The sequence below is a fragment of the Neofelis nebulosa genome, chromosome 8 (genome assembly GCF_028018385.1).
Source record: "Neofelis nebulosa isolate mNeoNeb1 chromosome 8, mNeoNeb1.pri, whole genome shotgun sequence".
Lineage (NCBI taxonomy): Eukaryota > Metazoa > Chordata > Mammalia > Carnivora > Felidae > Neofelis > Neofelis nebulosa.
In genome coordinates this window covers 117,472,214-117,478,213 of record NC_080789.1, presented here as the reverse complement: position 1 = coordinate 117,478,213, position 6,000 = coordinate 117,472,214, and positions in this window count along the sequence as shown.

The following is a 6,000-nucleotide window of genomic DNA, read 5'->3' as shown; positions in this document are numbered from 1 at the left end:
CTTTTTTACACATCTCCTGTGCCCCCCACTCCATGCACACACTCACACACTGACATTATTTCCATGTGTTCTTGAGAAGAAGGTTTAAGAGGTGGCTGCAAAGTTGTTCTGAGAGGAGAGAAATGCCTTTTTAGTAAAAACAATTTAAGGATCATTTTGATTGTGGAAAGATAGTCTTTAGGATTTTTCCTAGATGGATCCAGAGTGAGGCAAATAATTCAGAAAGAAGTAAAAAGTTGCAAATTATCTGCTAAAATAGATATAATTATTCCTCACCCCACCCTTAGCCCGCCATTTGCATTCGTCTTTGCAGTGTGACTTTGTAGCTCACTCTTTCAAGTGGGGACCGGTGACTTGCTTTGAATGTAGCAGACGAGACAGTGTTCCAGTTGTTCCTAGGGTTCAAAAAGCCTTGTGTACATCTGCTTGTTCTCTTGGAACCCAGCCCAACCTCCATGTGAATAAACACTGGCTGGCTTACTGGAGGATGAGAGACTGCATGGGAGATTCAAGTCGGGACATTCATCCCAGCAGAGCTCCTGGACACGTGAGAGCCCGCCTACTAAAAGCAAAGCTAACCTGCCTCCGACAGCAGATGCGTGAGGGTGCCCAGGTGAGTCTAGTCCAAACTGCTGAACAGTTACACAATCACTACTAAATAAACGGTTGTTTGGAATGGTTTGTTAAACAGCAGAAGCCAATTGATACAGAAACATTTAAATCTCTGAGGATAGTGTCATGGGAGGAGTGCTGGGAATGGGGGCAGGCTATGGGAAAGGAAGATGGGTGGTGAGGGAAAAAGAGCCCAACAGGGCAGGTGATGTCAGTGAGAGGTTTGATTATGAGAGTGGCCGGGAGACAGAGCTGAGGTTGGTGGTACACAGTAAGCTTTCTTTAGTCCTGCTCTAACCCCGGAATCTTCCACAAACGACGCCTACTCATGTTTTCCTTGGATGACTGGTATTTTTCAGAGTCAAAGAAAAGGGGTTGTGTTTCCTATCTGCGATCACAAGGGTATGAAGAGAGGAAGGAAAGGGGAGTCGCTGCCAGAAGTAAGACTTGAGTGAACCGAACATCTAGAGGAAGCAAGCAATGATGAGGGTCAGGTGGTAGCTTGGAAAGATACGTCCCACCCAAGAATTCCTGGAAATACTGGAAGTGTTGGTTTTGTTTTGCTCTAAGTAGGTTCAAGCCAATTTTTTCTCAATCTTAGTGCATAGGGTCACCCCCCAACCCCCCCAAAACCAGAGAACTTTCAGCTACAAGGAGCTGAAATCACCAGGTTATACATAGTTTCTATCTACCATACACAATGTTGTGTCTTTTCATTTGTTTTGAAAGTGTAAGGTGGATGCCGAAAACATTGTATGGCACACCAGTTCAGCTCTGGCATCAGTAAGAAGTAATTTTCATTGCTTCACTGCTAATTTTTCTTTTAATACATCTGGAATCAAAAGAGAAATCAGCTCATCAACCCCTGTAAAAAGCCAGGCAACGGCAAAGCAAGTGTGAAGTGAAAACTGAATGCTTAGACGTATTTGAGGTAAAGGGAACATTGCAGGCAAGATGTAGAGGCAGGACAGTCCAGGATATTTGGGGAAGAGAAATAGTTTAGTTTGGCTGATGATAGTGGACAATTGTTTGAAATACCATATGATGTATTTTTCCTCCCTATTATTTCCAGAGTCGGTTTTTTAAATTTGTTTGTTTGGTTAGTTGGTTGTTTTGAAAACCCTGAAGCCTTCCCTCTGTTAAATGAAGAAGCTGAAGATAATTTTTTTTTTTATGTGGAAAGGGAGACTTAACACTACCCAGAACAAAGCCCTTGCTTAGCTTTGAGTTTCAAACTAGATTTTGAAAATAAAGTCTGTGGAGAAATAAATAAGGTGGCCCCAAAAATTAGACTTTCAAATGCTCTGAAGTGCTAGAAAATCAAGAGTGGTAGCCTTTGTGGGAACAGTGACTGGGAAGGGGTATGAAAGGGACTTCTAGTGATGTCCATTCATTGATCTGTGTGGTCTTCATCTTCTATGGATGTGTTTGCTGTGAGAATATTCATCGAGCTATGCACTGATATTTGTATAAATAAATAACTGAGTGAATAATCAATAGAACAAACTAGACTTTGAAGTAGTAGAAGAATGTTTTCTCAAACCTCTTAGCGCAGAGTTTTTATTTAAAGAACCAAAGTTTGGAGAGTTGGCCTCAGAGAAGGATGAAGGATACCATTAGAGAAAGTACCTGCTATACAGAGGACAGCAAACCCCTCTACTTTGGGAGGGATGTCTGGCAAATGCAAGAAAAGAGAAAGGAGTTGCCTGCGAGTGCTTGAACCACTTGGGAGTTTGAGGGAAATAAAAAATATTGAGAGCCTGGGTAGGGGCAAGGCTTGGAGAGGATCCAGTGTCGGCAAAGCACCCTGGAGGGAGATGTCCCAGCACACCTGGCTGGGGTAGACGTCTAAGCTGGTGAGCTCAGACATCCTCAAGAGTTCCCCCTTACAGCTGTATGGTGCTGGGAAAGTCACCAGCTCATCCCCAGCCTTCTGGGAGGGCCCAGCAGCTGCAGAGATTGGCGGGGGGGGGGGGGGGGGGGGGGCTCTTGACTAGGGTCCATGGAGGACTCCAGGCATCACCACAGGTTCCAGGACAACACCTTAAACTCCAGCCACATGCCAGCAGCCACCACCACTGACACAAGATGCCCAGTGACCATGAGAATCCAAACTGTCATGGGTGACAGGGGAGGAAGGCTGGTGATGAGACAAACAGGGCAACATAACTTACCTGGAGGCTCCTCCCTGCATCCCAGGAATCACTCCTGCCTGCAAGGTGCCGATGAAGGAAGGAGGTGAGAAAGTGGAGAACACTCAAGAAGGGGGCACATCCTGAAAAATGTAGGCATTAATCCAAAGGAGCCATTCTAAATCAAGGGAGGCTAGACACTTTTAATTAGAAAAGCCAAGTTTTTCAACCATTAGTGGAAAGACATGTAAAAATTAAAGGATGTTGCAGACATTTTTGCACATTTGAGTCAACATAGATGATTGTTTTTTGGACCAGAGTACATATAGAATATATTTGAAGGAGAACAGTGGGAGAGAAGACTGGGGAGGTAGGCCGAAATTAGAACACTGAAGTATTCTTTAAGGGAAGGGAAATCAAAGACATTGGTGTCAATTTTCCTGATCTCTCAACAGAAGGGCCAGGACCACATCTGATAATCTAAGAGTAGATTGAAGGTTTTCTCCTGGAGGACATTATGCTAAGTGAAATAAGTGAGTCACAGAAGAACAAATACTGAATGATTCCACTTCGATGAGGTTTTCTATTACTCTTCTAAAATAGTCAAATCCATAGAAGCAGAAAAACCAATAGTAGTTGCCAGGGGATGGGGCTGGGAGGAAATGGGAAAATGGTCATTGGGTGTAAAGTTTCATGAGTAAGTTCTAGAAATCTGCTGTACAACATACTGCCCATAGTTAACAATATTGTAATGCACAACTCAAATTTGTTAATATGGTAGGTTTCATGTTAAGTGTTCTTACTACACACACACACCACAAGGAAACTTTGGAAGGTGTTGGATAGGTTTATTATCTTGATTGTAGCACTGGTATCACACAGGTCCAAACTCATCAAATTGTACATATGGATTATTTGCAGTTATTTGTATTTTAATTAAAAGTCAATAAAGCTGTTTTTTTAAAAAAAAGAATAAATTCAGAGTTTTCCAATGCTCATAAGTAATTCCTCATTCCTTCTTTGGCACATCAGTCCTCTGCCTAAAGGGCATAAATAGAAATATTCTTTCTCCAGGAAATTATTAACATTATCCAAAAATGAAAATCTCACACAGCACCATCCAGGGAAAGTCTGTCTGAGCTCCGCAGGGCTCACAAGCAGAGTCTGTGGAACTGAGAAGATGGACCACAAGTCTTGGCTAGAGCACATCAGTCTCTCACATTTCTCTGGTGCATTCACAACACTCATAGGCAGAGAAGGAAAAAAGACTGTCCTTTTACACCTTCAAGTTTGTTGTTTTAGCTCATAATTAGTTCAGATTAAGAGAATAACCCAAATAAATTGACCTCAGAGATTACAATGTGTTAGCTTGTCTTCTGTTTTATTTTTATATATATTTTTAATGCTTATTTATTTTGAAGAGAGAGAGAGTCAGAGCATGACTAGGGAGGGGCAGAGAGGGAGACACAGAATCCAAAGCAGACTCCAGGCTCTGAGCTGTCAGTACAGAGCCCGACGCGAGGCTCGAACCCATGAACTGTGAGATCATGACCTGAGCCGAAGTCAGTCACTCAACTGACTAAGGCACTCAGGCGCCCTACTTGTCTTTTGTTTTAAATCAACATCCGCAGCTGTTTGTTGCTTCAAACAAGGCAGTAGAACTAAGATGCAACCTTAATGTTATACACCTTGCAAGTGAAGGTTGGAAACAACCACCACAGCTTTAAGAAGTGATACATTTCCTTCAAGGCAAAACCTGGGTCTAACCGTGAGATCCTCCGGATGTGTGCACAGCACTCAAGCAAGAGGAGGGTCGGGTGGTGGTACCGTCTCTCTGCAGTGGAGAGGTATAAAGCAGGAGGGAAAAGTGTGCAAAATCAGATAGCAGCATATGTAAGCAGTCAGGAAACCAGTCTTCTGTCTTTACAGGCCTCTTTGTATGTAAGTTTGGTTTGCGTCCACCATGCAAATTGCACAAATTCTCATGGCAGCTCCCACCCAAGAAAGAGTTCTGACGGTCCCAGCACAAACCTTTCCAGGGCCTTCAGCCTCCTTTTCTCGCTCAAAGTAAAGTATTGTACACAGTAGTTGCAGAAAAGTCACCCTTGCCCCTTAGCACAACCTAAACATCACACAGTGGAACTTAGGAGAGCTGTGCTCATTTTTTTAGGCCATTTTGGTACTATTAGTGGCACAATTGCAAGACCTTACTATTTTTCCAAAAGTAGGACCATACCTTCTTAAATGCTTAATTTGCACTCACTGAATCACACGGGGAGAACTTGGCTCATTCCGAATTTAAAATATACTGGAACCTACTGAAGCAGCCTGAGGGGATTCTTTGTCTATGAGTCAGTGACTGTGAAGCTGGTGGAATGCTTATGGAACAGAGTTCCTTCTAGAGAGACTGTGTGAGTGTATCTCAAGTCCACTGACTTTACTGGTAAGGATGCCCCAAACCACCTCCTCTATTATAGATTTGGTTAGGTTTTAAAAATAACTGTACCCAATTCAGCAATTCCACTCCTGTGTATATACCCAAAAGAACTCAGAGCAAGGAACTGAATGGATATTTGTACAGCCATGTTCATAGCAGTGTTATTTACAATAGCCAAACAATGGAAACAACCCCGAGTGCCCATTAGTGGGTGAATGGATAAACAAAATGTGGTCTATAAATATAGTGGAAATTCTGATACGTGCTACAACATGGATAAACCTTGAACACAGAAGCCCAAATACTGTATGACTCCACTCACATGAGGTTCCTAGAGTGGTCAGATTCAGAGACACAAAGGAGAATGGTGATTCCCAGGGCTGGGGAAGGGAGGAGAATGGGGAATTACTGTTTAATGGATACAGAGTTTCAGTTTGGGATTCTGCAGGAGGATGGTGGTGATGCTACACAACAATGTGAACGAACTTAATGACACTAAACTGTACATAGAAAAATGGATAAACTGGTAAATTTTAGGTTATGTGTATTTTACCACAATAAAAAACATTTAAATATAATTGTACCCAAGGGGCGCCTGGATGGCTCAGTCGGTTAAGCATCTGACTCTTGATTTCAGTTCAGGTCATGATCCCATGGTTTGTGGGTTGAGCCCCATGCTGGGCTCCACACTATGGGGAGCCTTCTTGGGATTCTCTCTCTCCCACTCTCTGCCCCTCCCACCTCTCAAAATAAATAAACTGTATTTTAAAAAAGAAACAAAATAATTGTACCCAAAATATAATGCTGACTACAGCCTTC